This window comes from Humulus lupulus, chromosome 6 (genome assembly GCF_963169125.1).
Source record: "Humulus lupulus chromosome 6, drHumLupu1.1, whole genome shotgun sequence".
Classification (NCBI taxonomy): domain Eukaryota; kingdom Viridiplantae; phylum Streptophyta; class Magnoliopsida; order Rosales; family Cannabaceae; genus Humulus; species Humulus lupulus.
The window spans coordinates 195,730,768-195,739,575 of record NC_084798.1 but is presented as its reverse complement, the minus strand read 5'-3'; positions in this window follow the sequence as shown (position 1 = coordinate 195,739,575).

Below are 8,808 nucleotides of genomic sequence, written 5' to 3'. Positions count from 1 at the left end.
TTCGAATAGAATAGAAAAGTGACATATTATGAAAAATATATATTTAAACAAATCTAACTTAAAAATTAAAAGTAAAGCTTAATAATTATTTATATTTTTCTAAGAACTAAGAACAATTTCAATTATAATTCTTATCATTAGAAAATGAAAATCACAAAAAAAAATTTCAAACAAAATAACGAAAATAATATTTTTTTTAACATTATATAACAAATGAAAATTACATAAAAACAAATAATTTATTTTTTAAAATTTTACAACAAATGAAAAACATGCAAAAACACAAAGAAAAACACATGAACACAAATAAAAATACATATACACTACCCCCAAACTTAAATGAAACATTGCCCTCAATGTTTAATAAAATGGAAAAAAATTAAGAACTACTCCCTTTGATGAATACTTCCTTGATTTGGCTCTTTTGCTTTCTTCTCTTCTTTTCTTTTTGGGGAAGAAGTTTCCTTCAAGTTTTTTGAAAAACATGAAACAAAGACACACAACAAAAGTGAAATATAAAATGAAACATAAAAAGTATAGGTTGCCTCCCACAAAGCGCTTTAGTTTATAGTCTTTAGCTTGACTATAATATATTTTTTTTCTTTCAACCTACACCCAATCGATGGTGTACAATTTCATTAGTAGGGTGAGTTATGACTTTGATACAAATGCCATAAATAATAATTGATAACATTACACCTACAAGAAAATTAGAAATATGCAATTTTAATGGAATATCAATAAAATACGAAAATTGCATATTTATATTAGGCTCATTTTCATTTTGAGTAAATATACAAATTTGTTCAATTATGGGCTCGTGAGATATAATTATATCTTTTTCATTTTTCTCATGAACCTCGAAAATTATTTCATCCAACTCTTTTGTTTTATTAGGGGGTTGGATGCATATTACAAGTTCTTCAACAACTTCATTCTCTTTTTCACTTTCAATTTGACTATTTGGATTGGGAATTGGTTGGTTGGGATAAACTTGTTTTTTCGACTCTATAACAGTTGCAAGTTGTCCTACTATTGTCTCAATTTTTGAGATTGACTGAGACTGGGCTAGTAAGATTTGGTAGGTTGATTGCATGAATTGTTGTAGGGTATCCTCTAAAGATGGACTCGTTTCTTGTTGAATGGGATATGATAGGTTGGATTGGGCATGACTTGGATTAGGCATGTTGAATTCATGCCCTTGATTCATTGGAGATTGGGTATGGCTCCATGAAAATTTTGGATTATAGGTAGGGGTAAAATGGATATTGTTTACCGAAATTTTCGGTAACTATATTAATGAAAAATAAGCGAGATTAATGATATGAAATTTAGAGGGTAAGAACAGTTTTTTATGTGGTTGGGGTGTTAATGAGCCTTAGTCCACGAGTCAGTTGTATTAGAGCTTGGAAAGTCTTTTACAATGGAGTTTTTCTCTATATTTTGACAGAGTAACTGTATACAAGTCGAAGAGAGGTCCCTTCTCCAGTGCTCTATCGCCTGTATTTATAGGCTCATAGGAGCACTGGGCTTGGGCCGGGCATGACCTGGACCCATCAAAGATATGGGTACCCTTGGCTTCTCTGGCGGGGGCCCAATACGAAGGATAAAAATACAAAAGACTAAGAATTATTAAGGCCCAATGGGGCGGCCCAAGAACTACATTTCGACCGAAAAAATGGGGATTTTGGTCTGAGCACTCCGAGTTACGAGGCAGATTCAGGGGACAAAGTCAGTCAGTGCACTGGCAGCGCAGGTCTGAACCAGCGGCGTGCAATCCCGAGGTGGCCTTTTCCGCAGGTGAAAAGTGGGGACAAGCCCCACGCGTCGTGGGGCAGCTTCAGGGTCACGGATGCTTTTTTTTGCCAACTGGGAGGACTTGACTTGGGTTCGTTTACCTCTGTCCCTCTTCGTTTACCACAAGCCTGGACCGTTTACCTAGGGCTGAGCATAAAATCCAAAAAACCGAAAAAAACCGTGTACACCGACCTACCGAACACCGAAAAAACCAAAACCGTTTAAACCGAAAACTGAAAAAACTGCCGACGGTGCAAACTGCCACTGTTCGGTCGGTTTTGAAATTTTGGGTGAACCGACCAATAAAACCGAAACCGACCGAACATAATAAAATAATAATATAATATTATATAATTATTAATTATTAAAATTTTTTAAATTTGTACTTTTAATTATGGACTTTTAATTATGTTTCAAACTTTAAAATTTGTAAATATAATTATGTTCTATATATTTATGTTTTAAAAATGCACAAAAATGAATTCCAACAATCCAAAATTTTTAATTTTTTAACTAAAACTAAAAAAAAAACAATAATCAATTCGGTTTGGTCGGTTTAACCGACCAAACCGCGGTCCAAAACGGTCGGTTTTTTTTTAAACTGGTTTGGTTCGGTCGGTTTTTGGATTGCACCAATCCGGACCGAAAACCGAATTCTGGATTTTTTGTTGTGAAAAAACCGCCCAAATCGACCGATGCTCACCCCTATGTTTACCAGGCTTCGGGCCCGTTTTGCGTACACTTCGATCGTAACCCCAACTGGCCATACGTCTCCTGGACTATCGTCCTGGATCATCCATCATGGCCATTGTCCGGGTCTGGACCCCACTTGGCCGTCGTTCCCGGTCATTCCCCTGCTAAGTGGGCTTGGGCAGGGCCCAAATCTAATTGCCCAGAGTGTGGACCTGGACCATCGTCCCGGGCCCAAGGCAGGAAATGGGGATAACAGATATCAAAGGATTCATGCATATCATTAGTTTCTCCATAATTTAAATTTGATTGCTCACAATAGTTGTACTCAGAATTCCAACTATAATTAAAATGATCTATTTCAAGATTTTTTTTTTAAAAATATAACATAAATTAAGAAGAGTACTAAACGCAAAAAAATAAAATAAAATAAAATAAAATTAAGATAACATAAACAATATTAAAATATGAAAACAAGAGCCAGGATAAGATATAAGTTTTTTTTTTCTTTTCAAGTATATGTATTTTTTTAAGTTTTCTTTTCAAGTATTTTTTTTTCACAATAATATGATAAACGACAACGAAGAATAAGGTAAAATTAAATAAGATTATAAAAAATTAGGCAAGAGTAGGGAGACATAGCATGCCATCAACCATAACAAAATTAAGGTAAAAATTAGGAGGCACAAGTGTCATCAACTAAAACATAAGATAAAAGACTAGGAGGCGAAATTGCCATCAACTAGTAACTTGCAAAAATAAAAAAAAATAACAAGAAGATAAATTACAACAAAATTATAACAAAATTAGGAGGCACAAGTGCTATCAACTATAAAAATTAAAAAGATAGATAGGAGGCACAAGTGCCGTCAACTATAAAAATTAAAAAGATAGATAGGAGGCACAAGTGTCATCAACTAAAAAAAACAATAAATATAAATATATAAGTAATTTTTTTTATGGGTGGTAGAACCGTCCCAGATTTTATTTTTATCTTTTTTTTTTAGATTTTATATAAATATATATTTTTTTAGTTTTTTTTAAGTGCAAAAATTAAAATAACTAGTAGAAGAATTCACTAACCTTGAGATAAATTTCGTTTTCTTTTCTTGCAACTCTCCGGCAACGGCGCCAAAAACTTGATGGACCCAAAACAGGTATGTTTTAAATATTTATAAATCGCAAGCGCACGAATCGTTCATATAGAATAATGATCGTGTAAGCAAGGATGTCGAACCCAAATGAGTTGTCTAAAATAAAAAATAAAACTATTTTAAACCAAAATTAATAAATTCTAACCTAGCCCCAAAGATTGATGAGAATTTGTGACAATAAAATAAAATAAAAGATAAGATAATAATAAAGATATTAAAGACAATATATACAACATAAACTAATAATAGAAGTCAAGATGGTAAAAAAAAGATTATTAAGATAATAGAATCCACAAAATATAAGTTCAATAATATTTAAAAGTACATTGATTCCCAAGTTTTAGTAATAGTATAAATTAATCAAACCATCACTTATTCAAACTAGATATTCTATTTAAGCACAAGTTTTCATAAAAATATAGGATTTATCTTCATTTTTAAAATTATAATTTCAAAGCATTTAGTGTAAATTAATCTAATGAAATAACAAATAAATCAATGAACATTATTTATAAGGCAAAACAAAATATTTTTGTTCTAAGCATTGGATGTGTACAATTTAATGACACATCTTACACAAAGAATATTATGTTTTTGCACTAATAAAGAACAAAGTTTAAATATATGCTAACTGTAATGCCCCAAATTTCCTAATAAGGTTTAGGACCTTGATTAGGAGGTCGGGAGGGCCATAATTGATTTAATATGTTATAAAATGAATATATACATGTTAATGTGAATTATATTATTATACGATGATAAATGCATGCATATGGGTGTACTTATAATGATAAGGGTATTCTGGTAATTTGGCCTATTGGGTGCGTATTGTAATCTGTGAATGAGATTTTATTATTATGGAGATATATTCGAGCTATGCAGCATGAGACGATCTTAGATTAAGAGTTAGCGGTTTTGTCATAACGGGGTCAAATTTGGGGTAATAGGAATGTTTATTTGGTGATAGATTGGGAATATTTGAGATCAATGTGAAATTCTAGAAGTTTTGACTATAGTGTCCCCGGGGGTGTTTTCGGGACCCCGAGCACTAGGTTTTATTTGAGGTTACTTAAGCTTGAAGTAGTTTGACGATAAGAACGTACGTTAGAAACTTCTCGTTCTCTCTCAAAACAGTCCGTTTTACCGTTTGAGCCTTTTTGAGGAAATCTTGAGTTCTGGGAGTCGGAATCAAGCGAGGGTTGAGGCATAGCGATCCTAGGAAAGATTAGAAGCTTCTTAACCGAAGGATTTGACGAGAAACAACCCAATCGAAGGTAATCTAAGTTTTTAAGCTTAGAATTGGACTTTGTTAATTGTTGAGTTTTTGGTTGGTTTGAGCTTTGGGTTTTGAGGGTTTTGGAGTATTGGGAAGCTTGGGAACTTTGATTTGATGATTGGGGAATGTTTGGGTATGTTTTTGGAAGATTTGGAGTGTTTAAAACGCGTTTGGGAATGGCCCAGGGTTGGGGGCCGCGACCCTGTTTTTGAGCGCCGCGGCCCTAGTTCGAAGAAGCAGGTGTCAGGAAATTGGCCTTGCTGGGCGCCGCAGCCTGGGCCACAGCCCTAGCCTCAGAGAATGCTGGGGACCGCGGCCCAAGGTGCTAGGGCCGCAGCCCTTGCCCTGTTTTCACCCCGTTTGCTCGTTTTGACCCTGGGAACTTAGTTATGGGCCTCGGGAGTGTCCCTACTACTTGGATTAGTTTGGATTGATCTCTTGGGGGCTAGATATTGGTGTGGAACCTTTGATTATCATGTTATTAATGGTGTTCCATGTATGGTTATGATTAGGTGACCGCTAGGGGCTTAAAGGTTGATCGTTCTCAAGGATCGTTCTTATATTGGTACTAGCTCGAATCTGAGGTAAGAAAACTGCACTCTGTGTATATGTGATATGCATGGTTATCATTGAAGCATGTTGGTTGATTATTGAGTATGACATGCATGGTTATTATTGATGCATGTTGGATGTTTAAATGTAAATGTTGATAGCATAATGAATGCTTGGCAATCTTGCCCATTTGCATATGACTATTGTTGAGGCATGCTGGATGATTGAGTGTGATGCATGTAATGCACGAGAAACATGTGATTAAGGCATGGCATGAATGATGAATATGAGATTGGCCAGAGCTTGAGCCTCTGAGTTTGTGCATGATCATGATTATGCTAGAAACTGTTTAGTAAGCATGCTGAATGCCCTATTCTTGGATAACTGGCATATGATACATTTTGATAGCATTGCTTACTTGTGTATGGTACTGACTAATTAGTCAGATTTGACAAAATGTGCTAGTATCAACTGTGAAGCTGTGACTCATTAGTCAAGTTCGACAGTGGTACTGGGCACTAGTCACGATGCACTGACTCTTCAGTCAGAATCAACAAAAGTGTTAGTGTTAACTGTGAAGCTGTGACTCATTTGTCAGGTTCGGCAGTGATACTGGACACAGGTCAGGTAGCGCTGACTTATTTGTCAAAATGGCCTTAGCGTGAATCACGCAAGCCAACAGAGATTAGATCTAATCGACTACTAGCATTGAATGACTCAAGGAGCATTAATGCCTGACCGACCCTGAGGGTCGATGAATGAAAAAAGAGCTTGGAGGCTAGTGGCTTACCTAATAGCCATTCTCCCGCTAGAAAAGAGAGCTTGGAGGCTAGTGGCTTACCTAACAGCCACTCTCCCGCTAGAATCATGTGATGTTCACCCATTGGTTTGAAAGCTTTATGTTCAGTGTGATTATAATGATAATCATTTGATAATGTTTATGAAAAGTGTTATGTTTTCTTGCTGGGCTTCGGCTCACGGGTGCTATGTGGTGCAGGTAAAGGCAAGAGGAAGCTGGACCATCCTTGAGTTGGAGAGCTTAGGTGATGACGTGTACATATGCAGCTGCTCGACCGCCACGGCCGAGGTTTAAAGTGGAACTAGGGTTGAACCCTGTTTTGCCGCTTAGAACGGCCTGTTGTAAATATTTTCTGTAATAAACTCTGAGTTATATTTTTGGGATCCCAATGTATATATTAAACGTTCTAATGAAACGTTACATCATAACTAAAGTGTTTAAACCCTAAACCGCTAATCATACTTAGATCACGTTTTGGCCAAATGACTCGATTAGCAAGTTTAGCACTGTTTACAAGGCACACCGTAACGATCCCAGGAGTTGGGGCGTTACACTAACAATCCAAAATACATGATATTTAAGATGAAAGAAGATATTTGAAGAATAAAATTCCATAAACTTTGTTGCACAAAATGGGAAATCAACATACAAAACAAATACTATCTAGTTACATATTGTTTCATCATCACCTTAATAATCTTAAAAAGATTAGAAACTCATAACTAGAATAGCAAATACAAACTAAAAATTACAAACACAAATAGGAAAATTTAGAGGATGAACCCCAAATTGTTCCTCTAAAAATACATAGAAAATAACCAAAAAGAAGAAAATTGAGAGGTCTTGAAAGTGTAGAATGTATAGTGTGGTAACCTCTCCCAAAATTGACACCCCTAAATGGTCTTCAAAACTCCCTATTTATAGCCAAAATGAGTATATTAAAATAATCAATTTAAATTAATTAAATTGGTTAGATTAATTAACTTAATAATAATATGGAAAATAGGGGTAAATTATCGGGTATAATAATGATATTTTGGAGTAAAATGTGTATAAAAGTTTGGGTAAAAATTGGAATTTTTTGACATAAGGGGACAAAGGGACAATGGTGAAATTGTTGGGCTTAAAAAATATAAATGGGGCTGGTTGGGTGGCTGGGACAGGGGGTGTGCTGGCTGAAGCAAATGGAGAGGTGTGATGTTTCAGTTTCTGCAGCTGGCTTGAGGAAATTGGTGCTGGGTTGGGCTTTGGAGTTCGGTGGGCCTGCTGAAGTGTGGTGTTGGCGTTGGGCCTGTGTTGGAGCAGGTGCACGGGTGGCATTGGCTGAAGGAAATTTGTTGATGGTTGGATGAATTGATTGAAAAGGAACCGTGGGCTGGGAAGGAGCTGAATCGGTGGGCTTCGAGTGAAGCTTGGGCCAGAAGCTTGGGCCTTTAACTTTTTCAGAAATGCTATATTGTCCTTATTTCTTTCAACTTTAATTCTTGAAAATGCCATATTTCCTTCATTTTTTTTTCTTTTCAAGAGCAAATATATCATAAATTCCCTACAAAATAAATATAAAATAAATCATAATAAAATATTTTCAACTATAAAATAAATCAATTTAATTCATTGAAAATACTAATTATAAATTAGTTTATATTTAACATTTAAGTTCAATAATACATGATTTTTTTATCTCAAACTAAATAACAATAATTCAAATAATTAACTATAACATTTTACAACAAAATAATTATAAAATACACAAAATTCTATAAAATTAAAATAAATCTAATAAATTCAAAATTACTTAAAAACTTGATAAATCAATTAAAAACTCAAGAATTAAGCAACAATTAGCACATAAAAAGTAGTAAAATAACTCTATTTTGTAGAGTTATCATATCGTCTCCCATGTACACATTCTGCTCCAGACTACTCGGTCTTCTTCGACTTGTCACTGCCTGCAAGGAATTCGAAACATGAATTGTGGCTCCAGTATCTAACCACCAATAATTTGAGGGCACATCAATAATATTGGATTCTAAACAAACCATCACAAGATAGTTACCTTTCTTCTCTAGGTGAGCTTTGAGCTTTCTACAATCAACTTTCTTGTGCCCAAAATTCTGGCAAAAGTTGCACTTCCCTTTGCAAAATTCATTCTTATGACCATTAGAGGATGAGCCGGATTTTCCATTCCCTTTAGGACTAAGTGCCTTTTTCTTGGGAGGTTTTTGGTTACCAGAGTTATTGGAAGTGAACTTTCTCTTTTGAGGATTGTTAGGATTTGTCACCATAGAGATGCTTCTTGCCCTACCTTTTCTCATGTCCTCCTCTTCCTTGGCAAGAATAGCAGACATCTCCCCAACAGTCCATTGCTCTTATCTGAGCATTGTAGCTTTATCTGATCGCATCAAACTGAGATGGAATGGTCTCCATCACCAACCATACCATGTAATCCTCACCAAGGTCCATACCCATGGCCTTAAGTTTGTGATAAGCTCATGAGCTTGTCAATATGAGCCCTGATGTCACTTGAACCATCATAAATG